Source organism: Oncorhynchus tshawytscha, linkage group LG02, assembly GCF_018296145.1.
Source record: "Oncorhynchus tshawytscha isolate Ot180627B linkage group LG02, Otsh_v2.0, whole genome shotgun sequence".
NCBI lineage: Eukaryota > Metazoa > Chordata > Actinopteri > Salmoniformes > Salmonidae > Oncorhynchus > Oncorhynchus tshawytscha.
In genome coordinates, this window is record NC_056430.1 from 21,238,224 (window position 1) to 21,252,484 (window position 14,261).

The window sequence follows — 14,261 nt, forward strand, 5'->3', positions numbered from 1 at the left end:
TGATCATGCTGTTTAATCAGCTTCTTGATATGCCACACCTGTCAGGTGGATGGATTAACTTGGCAAAAGAGAAATGCTTACTAACAACAATGTAAACAAATTTGTGCACAGAATTCGAGATAAATTCTTGTGTAGATGTAACGTAGGCCACATCAGGCATTATCAGGCAAATTGATGTTTAATTTCTATTGGAATCCAGCCAGAGTTAGGATATCCAACAAGTGGAATTTGTATCACATGCAAGCTGGATTCAGAATGACTGCCAGGGTAGGGAAGATTGAATACTGAGACTACCTCAATCATCTAAACTGGAACAACCATCTCAGTAATGGGTGCAATAAGTCCAAATACTAATAGATTGGATTAGTTTAGAAAAAGGCATGCTATTTATATTCATGTAGCATAAAATCTATCAACCAATCAACATAAATATACATGCAACATGCAACAATTTCAAAGATTTTACTGAGTTACAGTCAGTCAACTGAAACAAATTCATTAGGCCCTAATCTATGGATTTCACATGACTGGGAATACAGATATGCATCTGTTGGTCACAGATACAAAAAATGTAGAGGTGTGGATCAGTCAGTATCTGGTGTGACCACCATTTGCCACATGCAGCGCGACACTCCATCGCATAGAGTTGATCAAGCTGTTGATTGTGGCCTGTGGAATGTTGTCCCACTCCTTTTCAATGGCTGTGCGAAGTTGCTGGATATTGGTGGGAATTGGAACAGGATGTCATACACATTGATCCAGAGCATCCCTAACATGCTCAATGTCTGACAGGTCTGGTGAGTATGCAGGCAATGGAGGAATTGGGCATTTTCAGCTTCCAGGAATTGTGTACAGATCCTTGCGACATGGGGCCGTGCATTATCATGGTGAAACAGGAGGTGATGGCGGCAGATGAATGTCATGATAATGGGCCTCAGGGTCTCGTCACGGTATCTCTGTGCATTCAAATTGCCATTGCTAAAATGCAATTGTGTTCGTTGTCCATAGCTTATGCATGTCCATACCATAACCCCACCACTTCAATGAGGCACTCTGTTCACAATGTTGACATCAGAAAACCGCCCGCCCACACGAAGCCGTACATGCTGTCTGCCATCTGGCCGGTACAGCTGAAACAGAGATTCATCCATGAAGAGCACACTTCTCCAGCATGCCAGTGGCCATCGAAGGTGAGCATTTCGGTTACAACGTCGAATTGCAGTCAAGTCAAGACCCTGGCGAAGACGACAAGCACGCAGATGAGCTTTCCTGAAATGGTTTCTGACAGTCTGTGCGGAAATTCTTTGGAAGTGCAAATCCACAGTTTCATCAGCTGTCCAAGTGGCTGGTCTCAGAGGATCCTGTAGGTGAAGAAACCGGATATGGAGGTCCTGGGCTGGCAAGGTGTTGAGGCCGGTTGAACGTACTGCCAAATTCTCTAAAATGATGATGGAGGAGGCTTATGGTAGAGAAATGAGCATTAAAATCTCTGGTAACAGCTGTGGTGAACTTTCCTGCAGTCAGCATACCAATTGCACGCACACTCAAAACTAGAAATATCTGTGGCATTGTGTTTTGTGACAAATCTGCACATTTTAGAGTGGCATTTTATTATCCCCTGTGTAATGATCATGCTGTTGAATCAGTTTATTGATATGCCACACCTATCACGTGGATGGATTAAATTGGCAAATGAGAAATGCTCACTAACAGGCATGTAAACAAATTTGTGCACAAAATGTGAGAGAAATAAGCTTTTTGTGGGACCTTTTTTGTGGGATATTTTATTTAAGCTCATGTAACATGGGACAAACACTTTACATGTTTACTGACATTTTTTGTTCAGTATGCATGCAAAAACACAGATATTAAAACAAACAATTCAGAAAATCACCATGCAATAGAGCATGCTGAGAAATAATAATATGGTTCCATGTAGAACTCTTCTTGCCTTCCAAAGAATCCTTCCTGCCTTCCAAAGAATCATCAAAGAACTGTTCCTTCCAAAAACAGTTCTTAGGATGTTAAGGGTTCTAGGAAGAACCCTTTGCCTTCCAAAAAGTGTTATTCAGATCAAAACGTTTCTTAGTAGAACCCTTTTGGAACCCTTTTTCTAAGAGTGTCGGTATCACATACACAGAATAATATTAACTGGGTATAATATCTTTGAATGCTCTCCCACTCCACAGGTATCCATGAGCAGTACAGCTTCAAAGACTATGAGAGATGATCACAGTGTTGAAAACAATGACTTCCATGTCCAGTGGGATACATTATATGGTGCATTTTAATACGTTGGACAGATATTCCTTCTCACTCTGGTAAACATTTAGGCCTATAGCTCTGAACACCAAACCATGCTTGGACTACTACAGTACACTCTCAATATTGACCTGCCAAGAGCTCCCCTGTCATCAACACCCTATTGAAACCCAATATGGTCAGTCTTGGTTATTCAAGCTAACTCTCTTTATCCTTGCATTCATGACCCATGCTTGTTCTGTAGATGCAGTTTTTTTTTTACATGGCTACCTTACAATCAATACAACCAACAGACAGAACAATATGAGGCATAGGCCTACATGAGCAGAGGATATTTCCAAAGCACAGCCTAAATCCACAACCCCACACATACTTAACTACCTGTACCGTTCACGGTTTTGGACAAAACTCTTATCGAAATCCACTCGAACCATTTCAGAGGTGATTTATGGTAAATCCAGCTGAAGGATGTATGCTGCCAAACTTCCACTAATGACTTGGAGGCAGACAGACTGAGCCTCTGGCTACTCTGACAATAAACACATCCACCTGCATCGTTTCAAATGGCTCTCTGGAAAACAAACCTAACTACTTTGACAACTTTAGATTGATATTATGCCATGACCTGAGGCTTATGTTGTTATTTCCTATGCATGAAGATCATAGGTATATTGTTTAATTGAAAAACAAATTTTATGATAAACATGATAAGCACAGACTGGAATCTTATATCTTTGTAAGAAACATGATAGACAAATTGACTTTGAGACCCTAAAGCCGATACAATGGTTGAAAAGGAACAACTACTCTCTGCCTTCAACCAATGTTATGGTTTAAACACTTCTTGGATGAATGGTAAACATTGTTCTGGGTGGGTTATGTTAGCAACACAGACATGCTACCACCTCCTCCCCCTCCAATGATGGGTAAACTTTACATTAACATAATGTGACTGTGGTAACACAGCATACAGCACAAACAGGTATACAGCTCATGTGTCTGTAAAGTTTAGACTCAAAACTACATCAAAATCAGATAGGACCCAAGGATCAATTCCCCCTAAATTGAATGTCTCCCAGCTGAACATTTTTGCCAGTGGGTGTACATGTGTAGGCAACCTGCCCCTCTGCCACCGAAGCAAAGGCTATTGTAGCCTACTGATGTTACAAGTCGTGATTCAGAGTCGTGATTTTTCATTAGAGTAGAATGTATACAATAGTTATCACGATTCACATAGGATTTATTACAAAAAGGTAGGACGTGTTTTTAATTATGGTGCTGCTCTGCACACACAAGTTTTAGCTAGCTAGTTAGCTCTAGTCCAACGTTAAGCCAACTATCAGAAGTTCAAAGACATTCAAAGTTCCTCCGTAGAAGCCGCTCCTCCGTAGGTATATTTCAGATAATGCATGTCATAACAAGATGCCCAGCGCTTCAAGCTAAGCCTCCTCCTCTGCCCTCTCTCATTCTTTCCCCACCCGCAAAATTTCAGGCGCATCTCACGCCCTACACTTGTCTGTACACCTACCACATCGTACAGTATGGGCTTGATCTGATTTATTTCTAGAGAAACTGCAATTAGAAAATGCGCATTGGGCTCAAAGAAAAAATGGAATGAAATGGAACTCAAATAATTGAACTGACATCTGTCAAATAGTTATTTAAAAACAGAAAATAACCAGACATTTTGGTTTATCGCAAAGCACTAAAAAGTTATGAGATTCAGCCAGACTTCTCCCTCTTATTTATCTAAAGCCAACACGGACATCCTGGAATAGTTTACCATCTCTTCTTTCCAATGTACTCGTACATCTTGTTTTTCTTTCCTGCACCACATAAGAGCATGTCTCTTGTCAATGCTTTCTCTTGAGCTTATAGGTAAACTTTGTTGAGAAATTGAGAGGTAAAATGTTTTGATACAAGGCAAACAATGTCATATCAATTGCAGGCAATTTCATGAATGAGATTGAACATACTATTTGAGTTGTGCAAATTCCCAGACACTTTGGAAAGTGTTCGATCGTAATTCTTACCACTTGACCCAGAGCTCTGAAGGTGAGTGCATCCAGCCCACACTCTCTCTCTGCACTCCAATGGCACCACAGTGTGTGGCGGCGGTGAGGTGGCAAAGCTGGGTTAGCTAGAATCACCTGCAGGAGTGTGGAGTCTGTTGTTTGGCTGCTTGAGGAGGGGGAAGAACTGAGCAAGTGTGTGTGATTACTCAGACCTGCTGAGAGCGCCCTGGTGCACCTGAGGGGTGGCAGGGGACTTATGGCAGGGAAGGACCCGAATGGTAGATGCCAACTAGCATTAGTCACACCCATTACTCACACACTGTCTCCTGGCTGATAAGTGACTGTGCCACAGACATCTTCATACAAGGGTTCTTTCAAAACAACCTGTACAGAAAAAACACAATGAGAGCGAGAGAGCAAAGGAGGGAGGGAGGGAGGAAAGGAAGGAGGGAGGGAAGGAGGGAGGGGGAGGGAGGGAGGGAAGGAAGGAAGGAAGGAAGGAGGGAGGGAGGGAGGGAGGGAGAGAGGGAGGGAGGGAGGGAAGGAGGGAGGGAGGGAGGGAGGGAGGGAGGGAGGGAGGGAGGGAGGGAGGGAGGGAGGGAGGGAGGGAGGGAGGGAGGGAGGGAGGGAGGGAGGGAGGGAGGGAGGGAGGGAGGGAGGGAAAAAATGTTAAGGCTGCTGTTTGTCATCATCACCACCATCACCACTAGGTGGGTTAAGAGGAGAGATTTAGTTACATTCACATTTACAAAATGTACCAAGAAGCACAAATCCCTATGAACTTCAGTCACATTGGGGTGGCAGGTAGCCTCGTGGTTAGAGAGTTGGACTAGTAACTGAAAAGTTGCAAGATCAAATCACTGAGCTAACAAGGTAGAAATATGTTGTTCTGCCCCTGAACAAGGCAGTTAACCCACTGTTCCTAGGCAATCATTGAAAATAAGAATTTGTTTGGTTAAATAAAACATCCACAGTAACTTTCTTTATTTCTACTCATCAATGGACAAACTTTGTTTCTGGTCCTTATACAGTACCAGTCAAAAGTTTAGACATACCTACTCATTCAAGGGTTTTTTGTTTTGTACAATTTTCCGCATTATAGAATAATGACAAGGCACAATTCACCAGCATGGCTACCACAGCATTCTGTAGCGATGCGCCATCACATCTGGTTTGAGCATAGTGGGACTATCATTTGTTTTTCAACAGGACAATGACTCAACACTCCTCCGGGTTGTCTAAGGGCTATTTGACCAAGAGGGAGAGTGATGGAGTGCTGCATCAGATGACCTGGCATCCACAATCACCAAACCTCAACCCATATTGAGATGGTTTGGGATGAGTTGGACCGCAGAGTGAAGGAAAAGCCAACACGTGCTCAGGATATGTGGGAACTCCTTCAAGACTGTTCGAAAAGCATTCCGGGTGAAGCTGGTTGAGAGAATGCCAAAAGAGCGCAAAGTTGTCATCAAGGCAAAGGGTGGCTACATTGAAGAATCTAAAATCTAAAATATATTATGATTTGTTTAACACTTTTTTGATTCCACTTTTTACATGATTCCAAGATGGCGTAGCAGTCAGAAGTCTTTGTCCTGTCGTGTCCCTTGTATATATCGTTTTACATATTTTTCGTCGCATATCCTTTAAAATATTTTGCTAAACCTCATCATCTAAATACTCTCCTGCAACACGCCTCACCCAATGTGGCGTGGATCTGCTTTGTTTTCCAAAAGTATTTATATTTACTTCGGATCTGGAATCCCTCAACTGAAGCTAGCCAGCTAACTACCAGATATCAGTCAGCAAACCATTGTCAGCGGTCATCAGCTAACCTTCAGCTCGGAAAGCTCTCACCAGTTCGAACAACGTGACTCTAACCAGAGCATAACGGACCTGTCATTTTTATCCCCAGATTCCTACCGCAAACTGAACATTTTCATCTGGATCTTCACAACTAGCTGACTGCAATCCTGGATGACTACTCCTGGCTAGCGTTTCCATCCCAGAGCAAGCACCAATTTAGCTTGAGCTAGCCCGGCCAGGGTTCCTGTGCTACCACCGAAGCATACTCCAGGGCTACAATATCAGCCTGCTAGCTACCTAGAGCTACTTGGAACCCTACTAATTCCACGACTGGTCTATCGATGTCACCGCACGAAGAGGCAAAAACAGACTTACCCCCATCGCGACGTCCCCTACCCAAAGGCTAACTTTCTAGCCCCTGCTATCTGCTTGCTTGCTAACCCAGTCTGCTAACTGCTAAACTGCCGGGCCCTGGTCTGCTAACTGCTAGCTTGCCAGCCCGGTCTGCTAACTGCTAGCCCTTACTAACCACCTCCACAGCCATATAAGGAGTCATTGCCATGAGGCGGTTTCAAAAAATGCGGCACTTCCTGATTGGATTTTTATCTGGGTTTTTTCTGTAACATCAGTTCTGTGGCACTCACAGACAATATCATTGCAGTTTTGGAAACGTCAGAGTGTTTTCTTTCCAAAGCTGTCAATTATATGCATAGTCGAGCATCTTTTCGTGACAAAATATCTTGTTTAAAACGGGAAAGTTTTTCATCCAAAAATTAAAATAGCGCCCCCTATATCCAAGAAGTTAAGCCATTTTTTCAGCCTTGGGTGAATTTTGACTCGTTCTATTGTCCAGCCTATAGATAGCCAGAGCAAATTTACGAAAGCACCCAAATGTCCATTGAGAAAGCACAACAACTATACAATTTAGCTAAGCTTAGAATGACGAGAATAATCAAGTCAATAAACGTTGGGTAGTTAGATAGCCTATAGTTAATATACTGGAAAGTTTGATGTATTACTACTAACATTAGGTAGCTAGCTAACATACTGGTACATACTGCTGTAATGATATGCTGTGTGGTTCATAAGGACAGTGTAGCTAACAAATTGTCAGCCAACATAACGTGTAAGGTAACTTATTTGAAAAGTCATTACTTTATTACATTGAGTAGCAAGCTACCCCTTGGTCGTAGCTGGTCTGTGATAGGAGGGGGGGTTTTCACACCTAGCTTGGCAATCTTACTGTTCTTTAGTAAAGGTTGAATAATCTATTGTTCAGTTATTAGCCCTCCTCCCCAACTGGCAACAAATTGCTGTTCCCATCTCATTCCCAGTGTTGCCAACTCTTCAATAAGGAAAGTAGCTATTGGCTGTCGCTAGAAGTCGCTAAATGAGTCATCACCTAATTTGCATAATTGGTCATATGCATGTAATTGTGATGGACGCTGTAGGAGAGAGGAATAACATCGTGGGAGAGACAAAAAGTGAGTAAAAAAAAATATATGTTTAGAACTACAAATGTACTTTCTTCTGTCGATTCTTGTTTTTTTTATGTCACACTTCCAACCCCCCTCCTTTATCTGGGCTTGGGACTGGCAAAAGTGACCCAAAAGAGACACTGGCGGAGTTACTTCGTTTTTAATTTAATTTTTAATATTTTAATATTGTTTTTTTAGTTTAGTTTTCTTATTTTGGTTTGGTTTTTAACCTTATGATCTACTTAGGAGCCTACCACAAGTCACAGTAAAACACAAACATTTTTAACCATAACATTTTTACATTTTTTTTGTTTACAATCTACATTAACAATCTAAATGGACCAAAAAGAGACAATAGAAAAAACTGTCAATGGCAACAACAAAAAATGTCTCAATATTGTTTTATTTTTTTTTGGGGGGGTGTTAGAATACCATTTTGGTATTTTGTGTTTATTTATTTGTTTCAAAATGTATACCTTCACCAATTTGGCCATTTGGGCTACTTGTTTGGGACACCTGGGTGACTTCATGATAAATGTCATGTAGCACACTCATTTTGGAAGTTATCATTCTGAAACTTTGCACAAGTACTGTTGCCCTCTTATATCTTTCACTGAAATTGTCCCCATCATCCTATCTGAATGTTTGTTTTATCTTGTTCATTTTAAAGATGATGATATAAAAATAAAAAACCTGTGTTTTTTTTCATTGTTTTATCTAAACCAAATCTATTGTGTTATATTCTCCTACATTCAATTCACATTTACACAAACGTCAGAGTGTTTTCTTTCAAGTGGTTCCAAGAATATGCATATCCTTGGTTCTGTGCCTGAGCTACAGGCTGTTAGATTTGGGTATGTCTTCAGGAGGAAATTGCACAAAGTAGGGGGGTAGCTCTAAGAGGTTTTAAATTAAGATAACTTTCGGGCCAACTGGGGGCCCAAGGCTGGTTAGGAGACACCGCAATTGTGATGAACTGAGAGAATATTAGGGTAGCCATATAATGTATGAATCATATGCTGTATGTCGCTGTTCTAACCTCCTTGTCTTTCTGTCTTCTTCACCTCTCTTCCCACCTCGTCTTTCTTCCTCATTTTATAATGGACACCATATGTGCATTGAAGTAGAGATTGAACTTGAATTTATAATTTTACAATTATCATAATTATAATGCATTTATGTACACTGCTCAAAAAAATAAAGTGAACACTTCAACAACACAATGCAACTCTAAATCAATCACACTTCTGTGAAATCAAACTGATTGACAATAAATTTCACATGCTGTTGTGCAAATGGAATAGACAACAGGTGGAAATTATAGGCAATTAGCAAGACACCCCCAATAAAGGAGTGGTTCTGCAGGTGGTGACCACAGAGCACTTCTCAGTTCCTATGCTTCCTGGCTGATGTTTTGGTCACTTTTGAATGCTGGCGGTGCTTTCACTCTAGTGGTAGCATGAGACGGAGTCTACAACCCACACAAGTGGCTCAGGTAGTGCAGCTAATCCAGGATGACACATCAATGCGAGCTGAAGGTTTGCTGTGTCTGTCAGCGTAGTGTCCAGAGCATGGAGACACTACCAGGAGACAGGCCAGTACATCAGGAGACGAGTAGGCCGTAGGAGGGCAACAACCCAGAAGCAGGACCGCTACCTCCACCTTTGTGCAAGGAGGAGCAGGAGGAGCACTGCCAGAGCCCTGCAAAATGACCTCCAGCAGGCCACAAATGTGCATGAGTCTGCTCAAACGGTCAGAAACAGAATCCATGAGGGTGGTATGAGGGCCTGACATCCACAGGTGGGGGTTGTGCTTACAGCCCAACACCGTGCAGGACGTTTGGCATTTGCCAGAGAACACCAAGATTGGCAAATTCGCCACTGGCGCCCTGTGCTCTTCACAGATGAAAGCAGGTTCACACTGACCACGTGACAGACGTGACAGAGTCTGGAGACGCCATGGAGAACGTTCTGCTGCCTGCAACATCCTCCACCATGACCGGTTTAGCGGTGGGTCAGTCATGGTGTGGGGTGGCATTTCTTTGGGGGGGGCGCTTAGCCCTCCATGTGCTCGCCAGAGGTAGCCTGACTGCCATTAGGTACTGAGATGAGATCCTCAGACCCCTTGTGAGACCATATGCTGGTGCGTTTGGCCCTGGGTTCCTCCTAATGCAAGACAATGCTAGACCTCATGTGGCTGGAGTGTGTCAGCAGTTCCTGCAAGAGAAAGGCATTGATGCTATGGACTGGCCCGCCCGTTCCCCAGACCTTTATCCAATTGAGCACATCTGGGACATCATGTCTCGCTCCATCCACCAACACCACGTTGCACCACAGACTGTCCAGGAGTTGGCGGATGCTTTAGTCCAGGTCTGGGAGGAGATCCCTCAGGAGACCATCCGCCACCTCATCAGGAGTATGCCCAGGCATTGTAGGGAGGTCATACAGACACGTGGAGGCCACACACACTACTGAGCCTCATTTTGACTTGTTTTAAGGACATAACATCACATTTGGATCAGCCTGTAGTGTGGTTTTTTTGTGACTATAAAACAAGACCTCCATGGGTTGATATATTTGATTTCCATTGATAATTTTTGTGTGATTTTGCTGTCAGCACATTCAACTATGTCAAGAAAAAAGTATTTAATAAGAATATTTCATTCATTCAGATCTAGGATGTGTTATTTTAGTGTTCCCCTTATTTTTTTGAGCAGTGTATTTATAACACCTGGATGATGAAATTCTTTCACATTCTCCACTGGTTGAAATTAAGTATCATTGAAATACTATCCAGTGTCCGCAGATGAAGGGAGATAGATATGCATCGTTTTTTTCTATGTATATATGAATTACAAATCAATCATGTTTCTAGTCTATTGCATAGTTACAATGTGTAATCATTGATGTCACAGGAGTGGTAAACACTGTTGAAGTGTACAATTGTAATACATACAGTTGAAGTCGGATGTTTACATGTACTTAGGTTGGAGTCATTAAAAGTTGTTTTTCAACCACTCCACAAATTTCTTGTTAACAAACTATAGTTTTAGCAAGCCGGTTAGGACATCTACTTTGTGCATGACACAAGTCATTTTTACAACAATTGTTTACATTATTTCATCTTGTTAGGGATAGGGTCCTTTTTTCTCAATTTCCGCATAGCTGACGTGCCCAAAGATAACTGCCTGTTGCTCAGGCCCTGAAGCCCTGAAGCCAGGATATGCATATAATTGGTACCATTGGAAATACAACACTTTGAAGTTTGAGGAAATGTTAAAATAATGTAGGAGACAATAGATACACAATAGATATGGCAGGAGAAAACCCAAAGAAAAAACAACTGGAATTCTTTTTTTTGAGAGAGCCCATGGAAAGTATAGGAAAATAATTAAATCTATCTCCCAGTATCCAATTCCATTGGCTTCCACAGGGTGTCAACACTCTATGTTCAAGGTTTCAGGCTCGGACACATTATTGGAAATTTGTGTATGCGCGCGCAATGAAGACAAGATGCACCTGCTAATATCAGTTTCCTATTGAACATACTACTTTCCATATGAAATATTATATTTTGATTACATTTTAGGGAATCTGACGAGTCAATAGAAATGTATTTAGACTTGTTTTAACAAAGTTTAGCAGTAGATTTTCGGATTCCTTTCTCTGCATGTTGAACGAGTAGATCACTCAAATCGATGGCACCAACTAAACTCACTTTTTGGAAAATAAAGATAGGTTTTATCTAACACAACGACTCTACATGTTATAGCTGGGACCCTTTGGATGACAAATCAGAGGAAGATTTTCAAAAAGTAAGTGAATATTTAATCGCTATTTGTGAATTTATGAAACCTGTGCCGGTGGGAAAATATTTTCATATGGGGCGCCGTCCTCAAGCAATAGAATTGCATGCTTTCACTGTAATGGCTACTGTAAATCGGACAGTGTATTTAGATTAACAATCATTTAAGCTTTCAACCGATATAAAACACTTGTATGTACCTAAATGTTTAATATCCATAATTTGCATGATTATTTATTTGAATTGCGTGCCCTCCATTTTCACAGGAGGTTGTCCCGCTAGTGGGACACAATTCCAGTGGGTCAGAAGTTTACATACAGCCAGAAACTGGACACCTAGCCATGGCCCGGGACTGGAAGATGCTTGTTGATATTGGCCAACAACTCATTTTTCCACCTGAGATTGCTTCTACCAATCTTAGGCCAGACATGGTACTCTGGTCCCCTTCATGAAAGGCTGTGTACATCATAGAGCTCACAGTCCCGTGGGAAAACTCTGTTGAAGAGGCCTACGAGCGTAAGAAACTGCGTTACACAGAGTTGGCAGCAGACGCAACTCAGCGTGTCTGGAATGCAAAAGTCTGGCCAGTTGAAGTGGGATGCAGAGGATTCGTGGCTTCTTCCACCATCAGGTTGCTGAAAGAAGTTGGAATCCATGGACAGGCTCTGCGGCAGACCGTCAGAGCAGTTTCTCTAGCAGCTGAAAGAGGCAGCCAGTGGATCTGGATTAAACGGAAGGACCCTTGCTGGGCTATAACTTCATGAACCCCCACCCCCACCTGAGAACCCAATTCAGATCCCTCCAACTTGAGGAGGGCATATGAGGTATGCGGTCAGCTGTAGGGCTGACTCAGGGAAGAGGACGCCCCTGCCTTGCATAGTCCCGTGGAAAATCTTAATTGGGAATGGGACACAAGCTAAGGCTTAATCACCCTTTAGCTGGCCACCTTTGATGAGGGTGTTTAGTGATTAAAGGCCAAAACACCCACTGATTCGAAGGCACACTACTGAGGATGTGTCCCAAAATGTACATATTTTTGTAACAGTATTTTTTTATTGGAATTTCACAATTTTCACCCATATTAAGAGATACAACAACAGAGACAAAGCAAAAAAGAAAAGAAAAAAACATCACTCACTTACACCTACCTGCATATGTATGTATGTATATGTATATATATATATATATACACACATACACATAAATATATATACATACACACACACACACATACACACACATACACACCTATACATACGTACACCATTTTCCTCTTCCCGCTCGGTGCTTCTCTCACCCCATCCCCATCATTGCGTCTCTAAATACATACATTTTAAACAAACTTACAAACAGAAATGAAAGAAAAAAGCTAAGTTTAAACCAAGAAGTTATTTTCCACACATGGAACGTACAGTGTAGTAGTTCTGAAATACATAGATCCCCACCATTCTAAGAGAATCCTTGCAGCATAATAGCTTATACCTCAGGTTCTAGGTAATTTAGATAAGGTTCCCATACTTTGTAGAACTGGTCTGTTGTAGAATGCAATGTACATGTCAGATATTCCAGAGGCACCCATTCAAATAGTATCTTATGCCAATCTTTAATAGAAGGAACCTTATCACTAATCCACTGTAAAAGGATGTTTTTCCTCGCTGCGAAGGTAAGGATGTTGTAAAGCCTCCTCTTACCCACAGAAGTAACATGCCTACTAGGGAGACCCAACAGTAAAGAAACTGGGTCCAATTCCAGATCAACCCCTAGGATCTTTTCAATTTCTTGCAGAACACCAGACCAGTATCTTTGTATTTTGGTACATGACCATAAACAATGTGGTAGGGTGCCTGTATCCGTTTTGCATTTAAGACACTGAGGAGAAGAGGAAGTGGGGCTAAAAGCATGCCTGCGATTTGGGGATATATGCAATCTGTGTATTATTCTTAATTGGATTGCTCTAGTACGATTACATATAGATATTGTTTTTGCATATCTCCAAATGTCCTCCCACATCTCTTCGTCAATAGTAACAGACAGTTTTTTCTCCCACACTTGTTTCACCCTCTGTGTGTTGACAGCAGAAAAGGACCTTAAAGCATCATAAAACAGACAGGCAATTTCCAAACACCACTTTCATCTTTACAAACAATAGTACGCAAGTATAAACACCATGGGACCACACAGCCGTCATGCCGCTCAGGAAGGAGACGCGTTCTGTCTCCTAGAGATGAATGTACTTTGGTGCAAAAAGTGAGAATCAATCCCAGAACAACAGCAAAGGACCTTGTGAAGATGCTGGAGGAAACATGTACAAAAGTATCTATATTCACAGTAAAACGAGTCCGATATCGACCTGAAAGGCCGCTCAGCAAAGAAGAAGAATATAACCTGAAATGCCGCTCAGCAAGGAAGAAGCCACTGCTCCAAAACTGCCATAAAAAAGCCAGACTACAGTTTGCAACTGCACATGGGGACAAATATCGTACTTTTTGGAGAAATGTCCTCTGGCCTGATGAATCAAAAATATAACTGTTTGGCCATAATGACCATCATTATTTTTGGAGGAAAAAGGGGGAGGCTTGGAAGTCGAAGAACACCATTCCAACCGTGAAGTACGGAGATGGCAGCATCATGTTGTGGTGATGCTTTGCTGCAGGAGGGACTGGTGCACTTCACAAAATAGATGGTATCATGAGGTAGGAAAATTATGTGGATATATTGAAGCAACATCTCAAGACATCAGTCAGGAAGTTAAAGCTTGGTTGCGAATGGGTCTTCCAAATGGACAATGACCCCAAGCATACTTCTAAAGTTGTGGAAAAATGGCTTAAGGACAACAAAGTCAAGGTATTGGAGTGGCCATCACAAAGCCCTGACCTCAAGCCTATAGAAAATATGTGGG